Source organism: Mixophyes fleayi, chromosome 6, assembly GCF_038048845.1.
Source record: "Mixophyes fleayi isolate aMixFle1 chromosome 6, aMixFle1.hap1, whole genome shotgun sequence".
Lineage (NCBI taxonomy): Eukaryota > Metazoa > Chordata > Amphibia > Anura > Limnodynastidae > Mixophyes > Mixophyes fleayi.
The window spans coordinates 116,144,823-116,157,906 of NC_134407.1; positions in this window are offsets into that span (position 1 = coordinate 116,144,823).

The window sequence follows — 13,084 nt, forward strand, 5'->3', positions numbered from 1 at the left end:
GAAGAGTGTACGAGGTGGCAGTTAGGTAATACACACCAGGACTCAGTCTTCTACTTATGCTCATCCATGTTCCATGTATCAGTACCTGCTAGAACAGGGCGGAGAGAAAACAGCCCTTCCACAGCTCCTATATTCAGGCGACCATGTACTACCCACACCAATACCAATACTAGCTATAACACAAAAGACAGTCCCTGGTCCTATTAACAGTCTATGTGACCTTGTACTGCACAACTTACAACTCACTAGTATTAGGTGTTGTATATTATCCTGCTTACCCCACACAGTTCCAAAACAGCACATACAGGATACGTAGATGAGAAAGAGTGTACCAGGAGCCTACCTTTTACGGAGGACTGACTCATGTTCCCTGTAATGGAATCTCTGGAATTAACTACCTATGTATTTTTCTGTTCCTAACAGTAAATTACCCCAACTACTACCTGGGACTTACTGGGGAAGCTATTCCTCCTCCGTTTACGAAGTGTTCACTCCACGGGCCAGTCTGGAACAGCACGTTCAGAACGTGGGGAAAGCCTGCCTGGGACCATCAGTGGCCACTGCCGGAACTCAGAACAAGTTGACCCACACCTTACGGAATATACAGTTCGGAAGTGAATCCACCAGTCTGAGTTCCTACAACTCAAATCTGTGCACCCCCAAATTGAAACCCACAGCCTAAACTGCAGGAACTCAATAAAAAGGATATTCTGCATTGCCCTCTGGTTGGCACTGGCACCTCCTCACCGTAAATGGTGCACACTTCGGGGCGTTAAGAATGAGGACTGAGCTTCGGCTAGAGGAAAGCAATTATAGGGGTCCAATTAGCCCTATCTACCACAGTAAAGTGAGCACCACACAAATAAACACTTTCTAGACCTCAGGGGGGCAGACCGATCCCGATTTGTAATCGGCAGGATATCCCTTAATTGGCACTGCCCAATACCTGAATTGGCTAAATTACTGGCTAATCCTGCGTCTATTTTGGGGCCAGAGGCTTTCAACCTGAATATACCTATACCTCAAACCTCCACCTGGTTCACACTGCCTCAGTTGTATAGCCTGCTATCTGGTGCCTCAGGCCTGTAGCCTGCTCTCTAGTGCCTCAGGCCTATAATCTGCTCTCTGGTGCCTGAGACCTTTAAGCCTGTGCGAATATTTCCAAGGGCCTTATGTCCTAATACACTCCAGGACCTTGTACCCTAATAAACTACAGTGCCCTGTGCCCCAATACTCCAAAGGACCTTGTACCCTAATACAATCCAGGGCCCTGTTCTACTGGCCAGCCCTCTCTGTGGCTCAAGCCTTGTGCCTTAATGCGACAAGGGCCTTGTGCCCTAATATACTCCAGGGCCTTGTTCCCTAATACATCCAGCGCCCGTTTCTAGGGGCCAACCCTAGCTGCTGCTCAGGGCTTGTGCCCGGAATGAGGCTCAGTCCTTGTGCCCGCTGTAGCTCATTCCTTGTTCCCCACTGTCTTCTTTCCTACTCTTCTCCTGTTGCACTTGTAGTCTTCTTGATGGGGTTGCTCCAGTTCTTAAAAGCAGGGTTGGACTGGCCCGTCGGAAAGCCGGGGTATTCCCTGGTGGGTCACAACGCCTGATGGCTCTGCCCTCTTTTTAGTGGGGGGAGCAGGGTACAATTGCTGCCCGCCGGGGACCCAGAATCACACTGGAGGGACTCGCCAGGCTTCAGGCATCCAGGTCAGGCTCCTACACTTCTGCCATCTATTCCTTGAACCTTCTTTTACTATCTGAGAATCTTCTGTCGCAGTTGTTAACTGTCCTTTTTAATGGATCCACCACATTCACAACTGCGCACTAACCAGCCCACAGCTGGTGTTTTTTGGCAATTGCCACACACTCACACCCAAATAACACAGAAACAAATTAAACAAAAAACAATGTGTACAATAAGGAGAACTACACACAACATAATTAACAATTAAACAATTAAACAATTAACAATTCAATACAACTTTCAGATATCAATATGAAACTTACAACAGCACAACTGTATTCTCTCTAATCCTCTAGCTTCTCAAACCCCCATTAACTAAAATAAGGAAGTAGAAAGCTTTTATAGTGCTGGTGACCACACGTGTTAAAAAACCACACGTGTTAAAAAAAAAAGCCAAACAGAAGCAAGCTAGTTTTTTTAAAGGCGGTTTTCACGTAAACCGCCAGCGATTTTGATGGTTTGACTGTTTTGAAACCGCCGCACATCACTGAACATCACAGATTATTTTAGATTGGACTATCCAAACCACCGTATAATGCATCTGGTGGTTTGGAGGTTAAAATTGCTGGCGATGTTCATAGTTATTGTCCCTTTCTGAGCCCATTAACACAAGCTGAAATAATTGAATTGGGGGAAAGTGTTCCAGTTCAAAAATATCAGCCTGGAGCAAAGAACAAACAGCAATCAGAAAGGGACCATTGCAAATTAAAAAAAGATGAAACATTGACTACCACAGTGAGTTATAGGAAACAAAATAAATATGCTTCAGTTGTGCATAAGAAATGTAGTATAACAACAAGCGGTGAGTAGGGGACAGACTGGGTGGGTTAAATATCTCTTATCTTTTGTCAAACTGTGTGTTTATATTCTGGTTTCTACAACTGTTGCATTTTAATAGGTATTAAGATGTGATAAAGCTTAACATCCATTAGTTTAATTTAGTCCTTTGTCTTGAAACACCTAGGGCTAAACAGTTTTATTATAGTGACTAAAAATCCTGGTCTGCTGCAGCCATTTAGTCTGGCCGTGATCACTGGAGTCATGCCCTAAATGTTTTGAGCCTTTTGTGTTCAGAATATTCAATACAGGATGTAGAACAATGTTCTGGCTCCTCATACTGATCAAAAGGTGAGAGGGAAAAATGGGCTTTGTCTTGTTTCTATCAAATTAAGTAATGTAGTCAGGTGAAAATAATTATTTGTCAGAAATAATAGCTAGCTTTGCAGTTTAAACAGTCATAGCGCAAACAAGAAGCAGTACATACTGAAATCCATTTGCATACATTTAGTTATGTACCTCACATTAGGTTACTAGCAAGTTGATGAAAAAAAGACATTTATTACAAATAACACACAAGCCTCATTAACCATTTTATTGTTCACGGAACCTGGGGTGCAGGAAGGCCTCTTATGGTAGTCCACAAGGCACCCTCATAAGACACTAATAGTCTGTTTCAAACAGACACTGATGCTTGTTTCGAACCCCGCCGCTAGGGAACACTAGATGACATTGCATTAATAATTATAGACTGGTATTCCCACACCCTAACCTCAGAGCGTATTTTTCACATTGTGGTTTTTTTTCTTGCAGCTTGCCAAGGTTTACTACAGGTCCCAGCGAACCCTGGATTCCACTGCATGTTGGTGCTTGCAGCTTCACGAGTGCCAGCATGCCCTGGCAGCCATGCTGACATTTAAAATATTACAAGCAATAGCATACCCAACCACTTTAAGGTGACCAGGGCTTGTGTGACCAGAAATGCACCATGTCAAAACTATCATTTTAATTTTGGTCATTACCCCACACCCAGTGCAACAGTGAGCCCTAGTTCTTTCAGCATGGGGCTGTTTTTTTCTAGGGGGGATTTTGTTATTTTGCCCCGTGCTAACCGCCCTAGAGGCTGGTTCTCACTATTGCATGGGGACCCCACCCTGCTATAGTGCCAGTAGTGTTGGTTTTACTTTTGGAAGAGGAAGGGAGCCATGTTTCCACCTATTTATTTTAAACAGGCCTATAGAGACAACAGACCTCACCATCAGATACTGGAAACGTCTCATACACTTTAGCATAGCCTATGCTTTAAGTGTATCTTGCTTCAATATACACAATTTGCATACTATGCAGGCTCGCAGGTATCTTATCATAGGGGCAATCTATTCATCAGTGTAATTTGCTTCCAACTCTAAATCATGCCCAATATGTTTATTTTTAACTTAAATAATTGTGTATACAAAAACTATGCAAAAATAATGTGCATAATGTAGATAGTGACATGTTGTTGCAGAGTGTTTATGTAAATGCAACATTTATGTGAGCTTTTTTGTGTCAGTTTATTTGGAATTGTGCATTGTTTCCACTTTCAGACCTTATTTGTAATATATTCAACACTTTGATAATAGTAAATTTGTGCCATGCCCCATAAGACCAGCATTATATCCTTAAAAAAATAGTTGTTTTCTATTGTGAGGGTCCTGAACACAGGTGAACTTTTTAAATCAGTTTTTGTGCTGTTGTGAAAAAAAGCAACATGCCACCAACATGAGTCTATGGCTCAGTACACACTACATTTTTGAAGCAGTAATCTGTACTGTTTTGCATTTTTTTCTCTCATTCAATTGAGAGGAAAAAGTAAAAATAAGTCTAGTAAGAAAAAAATGAAGAAAAACAATAAGGTATTGGAAATTATCCTAATATAACAAAGTGAAGGCAAAGCATAGTTTTAACAGCTTGTATACTGTAGAAATCTATTTTTCTCAAATAGAATATAGTTTATTCAAAACTAGCCACTAATAAAATATTTATCCAAATATTTCCTGGAAATATAATTAAGGTGATATTTTGCAGAGTTCTTTTGTAGTAATTATAGAACAGATTTAGTTAATGTAAAACAAAATAAAGTGAAGTCTGAAACTTAAAACCGCATAACCAAATAGTGTGACAAGTAGCATGTAGAGAGCGGATGGAGAGGGTAATGATAGGTTACTTGAGGTGGTATTGTTTAATGTCATGAATAAATACCATGGGAAAATAGTCGTCCCTTTTTCCAGCAGAAAAACCTTTATTAGTTACTTGACTAACATTGCCTTGTACCATAGATACAGGGGGTACAACTGCTATGAGGCCTACAGCTGAAAGTGCCCTCCTTCCTTGTCAAAGCTCCTTGAGTATGTGTTAATTCTGATTACTGAATGGCACATGGGGCTCTTACAAAATTGTAAATGGTGCCCAAATACGACTGTTATTCAGATGCCATTCATTTTTATGTATAACTAAACATATGTTTGTAATGTCTGGGTTGTCTTACCATTATCTCTGTTATGCTTAAATTTAAAAAGTGAGACAGTTCAAGCGCTATTGGTTCCTCAAAGAAAAAATTACAAGTAGTGTTTCAAATGAGTACTGTGCTGTGACAAAATATAATAATAATAATAATAATAATAATAATAATAATAATAATAATAACAAAAAATACTTACATTTTCTCAATGTATCTAGGTCTTATTTTCATATGGTGTTCAAATTAATTATGGGAACAAAAATAAAAATGTCCAAAATAGTATAATACAGTCAATATGAGTAGATTCCTATACCATACAAACTATTGTGTATACAAAACAATTCCAATTCAATATACAAAAGTGATATTTTTCACATCTGCTTTTCCCATTGGTGTTTTGTTATGGTAACAAGTATTGATTTAAATTATTTATATATGACAGTGTTGGGACACTATACTGTACCTGCAAGTGTCCAGGTTTCCCAAACCAGTCCCACTTTTTGTTACAAGAAACCTGTACTCGGAATGTTTATTTTCATAGAATTCAGACTCCTGCAGCACTTAGATCAACTGTGCTAGTCAAAATATGATTGTATAACTGTTTTGCTGCATCTGGCACTGATAAAACACTAAAAGATAGCAATACTAGACTGAACAATCTGTTACCTGTTTTGTGACCATTTATCTATTCAATATAGAAAAAAATTGTACTGGAGCTGGTGGGACCTTGAACTTGATGTGAAGTGACTGGTTTATAGGAGGCCCTGCAAAGAGGAGCTATTAATCTCTAAACAATAACATAGACAGGAGCCATACATTGCCATTAGGAGCCTGGGAGGGCTTATTTATCCTGTCTTCTCTTTGTAAGCATGGAAAGGGGATTAATGAACTAAAGAAAAACACTGTATTAGCATATCACAATAAAGGAGCTGTTAGTACTAATTACAATCATAGCCTCCAAACAAACAACCTCATTTTTACATTTCTCAATGACAGCATAGGGTCGGTTATTATGCAAATCACATAATACATCTCTGTGGCTAGATGCTTACTTTCATACAGCAAGGAATATGTTAATTATCGCAAACAGTTAACTTTTACATTTTCTTTTTACTGACATAGTCTGCTAGTTGAGATCTCAGAAGGATCCAGTGTATTTATATTCCAACTACTAGCACTTATAAAACATACTTGCCAACTCTCCCGGAATGTCTGGGAGACTCCTGCATTTTGCGAGAGTCTCCCGGACTCCCGGGCGAGTGTGGCAATCTCCCGAATTCTGCCCACTTCACTAGGAAGTGCCCCACTTCCTAGTGAAGTGGGCAGAATTAGATCACAAACGCAGCGATTCCCGGTGAATCGCGGCATTTGGCCCCGCCCCCACTGTCAAATGACGCGTTTGCGTCATGATGTCACAGGGGGCGGGGCCAAAATGATGCCCCTCTCCACTGGCTGGCTCCCGGAAGGGAGCTGAAGAAAGTCGGCAGGTATGTTATAAAACAGGTCTTCTCTGGCTGTAATAACCATCCTATGCTTTGGGGGAGTTTTTTGCTATCCATTGTCACCTCCATCTTATAATGATGGAGAAAGATGAAAGATGACTTCATCTTTCACTTCAGGAAAAAGAACATTTTATGGGATTGAGTAAACAAATTGTAATTTCCTAATGAAGTTTCAAAGGCAAGAGAATAAGACTCATCTGGCATGACTGGGATTACTGGATAATTGAACAGGAGGAGATAATTACTGTCAAACTGTCTATTTGTGCCACCTAGTCCAATTTATTGTGCAGATTGAGTCGCCCCTTTCCTTTATATTGCCATCTTACAGCAAATGAATGCTGCAGGTAAATACATTCTTTCTTGACTTCCTAATATATAAACACCAAATATAAAAGACATGGGGTTGAGTGCTCGAGAGGCTGAAGGGGTTAATCCGACCTACTTGCCTCTCTGAGATCCTGGAAACGGGTGGTTCTAGAATTTTGCTTTAGAGGGGATGATTTAGTCCCCACTCCCTTTTTGACAGGTAAGGCTGCCTGCAGCCGCACACTGTGTGCGAATCCGTGACGGCAGACAGAGCCTGGCGCTTAAAACAAAATCAGAATTCTCTGTCTGCCTGTCTCTGTTGTGACGGACCTGCACATTGTGTGCGGCCGCAGGCTGCATGCCCCTGCTATGGGTGATTGCCTGGATCCGCAGTGTCTGGAAAGGAGGTTCTAGGAGCAAGCGCAGGAAGCAATTTGCATCATCACGGCAATGATGCAATTAACAGCAGCGCACAGTGATTGACAGTGCATGATAACATCACATCATGAAGCCTGCCAACCTCTGCTCAACCACACAAATCATGGCCTTTTGTAGTTGAGGCAGGGCCTGATAACATGAATTACATGATCATGGCCTCGCCCCGCCCACATCACAAGAAGAATTGGAGGAATCCAGGAGGGTGGCCTACCCTTCAGGGAATATGGGAAGGTTCCCCAAAATTTTGGAGAGTAAACAAGTATGTAAGTATACAAATGCCCATAACTGCACCTCATGACCAGTATTGTTGATTAAGATTTTAATTTAACTGCTACTTCCTGTACTGTACAAGCTTTCATTGACTTCTATTTGCAAGGCAGTGTGAATTTGTAGGCTTTTCCAGAGCAAAATGTGCATATAACGCATTATTTGATGTATACAATGTATGTGTTATGTAAATACTTAAAATATGAATATTTTGAGGAATGGTATCCCATTCCCACCCTTTGCCCCATTTGCACAACTGTAATCCTGCCAACCTCTTCCCCTCTCTCCCTTTCTCCTGTAACCTTAGGAATGCCAAATACATCTGCAATAAACTGGCATTCATCCACAGTCTATTCATCTTCAACTCCCTAAACCTGCTTGCCATAACAAAAGCTTGGCTCTTCTCTTCAAACACCATGCATTCTGCTGCTCTCTCTCATGTGTCCCCTTTTTCACCCACTTCACCAGGTTTTATGACCGACCTGGCGGCTCTCTCTCCGTTGCACCTCCTGGGTCATTCTCCCTAAATCCGCTCTCATTCTCCTTTCGTGTCCACACCATTCATTACTTCTTCTCTATCCACCTTATAGTTGCAGTCATTTACACCCATCAGGCATGGTTCCCACCCACTAGACCATTTTAGGGCCTTTGCGATCTCCCCCACTTTTTGTTCCCTGACCTTTTCTCTCTCATCCTGGGTTACTTAATTTTCCACATCAACAACCACTCTAATGTTGCTACCAACTTCTCTCCCTCACTTTTCCTTTAGGACTTTTACAACAGCCATCCTCCCCAGCCTCAGCCACTCCCTAGACATCACCTTCTCCCACCGTTGCACCATATTTGACTTTTACAACTCTCCTTTCACAATCTTCGACTCCTTCAGCTTCTCCTTGCCTCCTGCAACTTCCCACTCTCCCAATCATCAAATGCAATATTGACTCCCTTGACCCCAAAATCTTTTCTTCCTCACTTGAAACGCTTCTCTCTCCAATTACTGCCCTGGCCTGCCCCAATTAGACTGGTTCCACTTAAAACCAAATTCTCACCTCCTCCCTCGACTCTGCCACTTCGGTCAAGCTCCAGCATTCCAAACCCAAGCCACTGCACTCTACACAGACCTGGCTCTCACAAAAATTATGTTTATGACTACCAATATCCATTGGAGGAAGTCTCAATGTCTCCCTATCTCTACTTTAATTCCATTCTCTCCCCCCCAAGCTCCACTCTCTCCCTCACTAAATAATCCTACTTCTCCTTCCAGTCATCCAACCCCCAGAGTCTCTACATCACTTTCAACTCTGCCCTCACCCTTCTTCACCACCCTTGACTTTGCCACCTCCTTCACCAACAACTTTGACACCATCAGATTAGATATCTCTCCCAGTCAAAGATGCTCATTGTGTCAGCTGCTTTAAATGGCAAGCTATTTCATTCAGACCTTGCCAGTTACAGCCTTCACATACTGTGTTCTTGTTCTGTGCTGTTTTGTATCCTGTCTACTATCAAATATCTCACTCTTGCTTGTGACCCCTGACTATCGTGTCTGGACCGACCCGTAGCCTATGACCACGATTATCCCATTTACTTCCTGGACCAAGCCTCAGCTGTGACCCTGATTATCCTTTTTGCTGCTTGCCTATTGCCTATTTTTCCTATTGCATGTTTATCACTGCTCTGCCATTTGTTCCTTTACCAAATTCTGTACAGTATAGACTTCTGCTTCTCTATCTCTATCTCCAAACTGTAACAGCAGTCCTGGCCAAACACTGGAATTATAAATTGCACATTACTTTGGGCCTCACTATATTACTCAGTACTCTCTGCTGCCAGGAGTAGTACTGGTTGAACTTAGGTACTGCATCCTTCCTGTTCCATCATCCCTACATGCTACACGAGTATCCTATTGGTGCTTCAACCATCAAAGTGGTTGTAATACCTGGAGTGGTACTCTCAGATCAGTATATTATCTTGCGCGTATCCTGTTGTGCCAGAATACTCCGGTTATCACTACCTGACATTAAGTCCTGAAAACAACCAAATACGGGCAAACATATCTAGTGTCATGGGAAAGGGGTTAAGTGAGGCTCTCATCAAGATTGTTTCTGATAACTTAATAAATAGGGTGATTTACGCCTCTCCCTCCTCAACCCTCTCCAATCGAACTTCTCTCTCCTACACTACACAGAACTGCCCTGACCAAAGTAGATTATGATCTTCTTTCCACCGAATCCAAGTGTAACTTCTCCATGCTTATCCTTCTGGACCTCTCAGCTGCCTTTGACTCCATGGACCACCATCTTCTACTGAACTGCTTTCAGTCCATTGGAATTTTCAACATCTCCTCTCATGGTTCACCTTCTATATTTCCAAACAACCCTTCTCTGTCTTTACCTCTGATTCCTCCTCCCACCCTTTCCTGCTGGGGTCCCAACTCTCTGTCCTTTGCACCCTGCTCTTTTCTCTTTACACTTCTTCCCATGGTGAAGTAACCAATTCCTTTGTTCTCCAGTACCACCTGTTATGTCTCAGAGCGTGCTCAGTAGGTTTTCTGCTTTTCACTAGCCTCCAGTTGCCCCTGATGAAGCCTGAATACTATCCTTTAAATAGACTCTTTTTGCATTTTGACAGGTAATTGTTTGTTACCACATTCTCTGAGCCCTACTGCTGTACCCACTGATTTTTATTCTATATAATTGAACGTTAGCGAAACCCCTGATGGTATGGACTTCCATTATCCCTGACCTTGTTTTTTATTTGGATTTTGCTGTTTTGTGCTTTTTGTCTTTAAGACCAGCAGAGGCTTTTTTCTCCCACCCTATTACACATTGCCCTCTAAACTGCATGCTGACACAACACACAATATAACTACCAACACAAAATGGACCGCAATCTTTTACTGCACTGCTTTCGGTCCATTGAAATTTGCAACACTGTCCTCTCATGGTTCACTTCTTATCTCTCCAAATGACCGTGCCTCAATTAGAGATGTGTGCAGACTCCAGTGTTTTGGTTTTGGCTTTGGTTCTAAAACTCCTTCGTGTTTTTGTTTTGGCTCTGGTTTTGCCCAAAAATCCTGAAAGGTTTTAGTTTTAGATCTGGATTTTATTACAACTGTGAAAAATAGGTAATACTATGTGGTTTTGAGCTGCCTTTGCTCCTATTTTACTATTTATAGCATCAACTTTCTTTTCCAGTTATTTACAGTGTATTTTCTAATCATCTCTTCACAACTGTCCAAATTTTCACCAATATTGGCTGGCTAAAATTAGTGACAGAGTAGCAGAGCAATTTAATAAAAAATTCAATCCCTAGTGGCACAGCAGTGTGAATAAAGTATATACATGCTGTTGCTGAATGCTGCAAATGACATTCTTGAGATTTTCCAACAGATTGGCACAGGTTATAAGAAGAAGAGGTCATAAGACAGACAGTGGCATCAGTAGACATTTCGACAAGTAGACAGGCGTAGGTAGGCCTGCATCCATAATAAAAATGTTCAAAGACTGCGTACACAATAAATTTGAAACGGAATAGGGCATCCAACATAGACACTGATGTTATAGGTTCTATATTTTCTACTGAAGGCTTGTTAATGTCAGATTTTTTTTATCTAGAAATGTATTTAAATATGTAATGTGTGTGTATGTGTATATATATATATATATATACATATATATATATATACAAGTTAACCCGTGCATTATACTGATGCATTCTAGTCAAATGAAGCTACTTAAGGTGTTAAAAAGGTTCTTGTCATGCATTTGGGCCATAGCCCAGTCCTCAACCACCAACCACTCCCCACTGTCACCCCCGGCAACCACCAACCACTCCCAACTGTCACTTCTCCTTCAAGAAATATATATATATTTTTTTTAAATCTTTATAAACACTTTTAACAATTAACAAATTAAATTAACAAATTAAAAACATCTTAGTATACCAAATTTCAGCCCTTTCTGAATTTTTTTTTCCACACACACTAAAAATTTAGTAGGTCAGTGTATAACTCCGCCCAGCAGGTGGCGCTGCAGCTTGGTTTTATATTTTACACACACACACAAACAGACTAACACACGCCACTAGACATTTATATTATAGATATGGAATCTATATACAAATGTAATGTAAGTGTAATGAATATGAGCATGAAATGTATAAATTATATATATATATATATATATATATATATATATATGTTATATTAGTGAAGTGTAAGTTGTTCGGAGCGTATTGTGCAGTGTAGTATGTAGAGTTTATGTAGGGGGCGGTGCAGTGTATGGGGTGTGTAAGGATAGGAAATTTAATTAGATAAATGAAACAACAAAAAACTGTAGTGTAAAGCTAGGTACACACTACAGAAATTACCACCAACTTTTTATGCTGATCGATTTTACATGCGATCGATGGTCCGATCGCTCGGTCCATGGACTGCATACACACTACCCTTGTTTAGGACAATAAAGGGAAAAGCGGACGTCCCTTTAGCGACTTTTTACAGCCATGTTGTTGTGAGCAATGATTGCAATTTCATACACACTGAAGCAACATTTGCAGGGCATGTAACGAGATACCAAATTAGCATAAAGGGGCAGAGCTTTCGCTATAGTTAACTCCCAAAACAGCATAAAAACACAAGGCTACACTGTCTATTTGTAAACCTACAATGGCTACAGTAGTACAAGAACAAGCAACTGCACTTTTCCTGCTTGCTGTGGCAAGAAGACTGCAAGTACGGAACCAATGAGAAAGAAGGAGAAAGACTAGATCTTGTTGGAGCAAAGATTGGTTCAAGAGGAGAAACACGTTCTCTCATATGCCCCTGCTACTGGAGATACGGGACAACAACCCAGATGACTTTAAGTATTTTGTTCATATGAATGATTCCACTTTTCAGGAACTGCTTCAACTAGTAACCCCTCTCATCCAGAGGGAGAACACCCATTTAAGGAGACCCATACCGCCAGAGCAAAGACTGGTGGCAACACTAAGATTTTTGGCAACAGGGAGAACACTGGCAGATCTTAAATACAGTACGGCTATTTGACCTTTTGGCATGATAATACCTGACACCTGTGATGCTATCATCGAAGTTCTCAGTGATCAGTATATGAAGGTTGGTGAAAAGCAATAGTATTTATTTTAAAAATAGCGGTTTATTAACATACATATTACCATATATAAAATTGTACAAATACATTTAACTTGTATCGTGCAGTGCATTAATTATTTGGACCACAGCAACAGTTTATAATTGTTTGTAGTGCAAAATTTCGCTTGTGTCCATTCCAGATGTGTCCCCAGCGTAATGTGACATCCTTCCTGATGCTATTGGTGTGGATGTCATACACAGTTGAGACATTACGCTTTATCCGCCCATGGTAGCATGCTGCAACTGTGCTGTGTGAAATGTGTATGATTGTTTGTGTCTGCGGTTAGATGGGGAAATAACTGTGTCCGGCCAAAAATCTTCAGCGGTAGCCCTACAAATGAGGTCGCACAGCAGCCGCTCCATTTCATCTTGTATGCGCTTGCTACTACTTCTCATTTT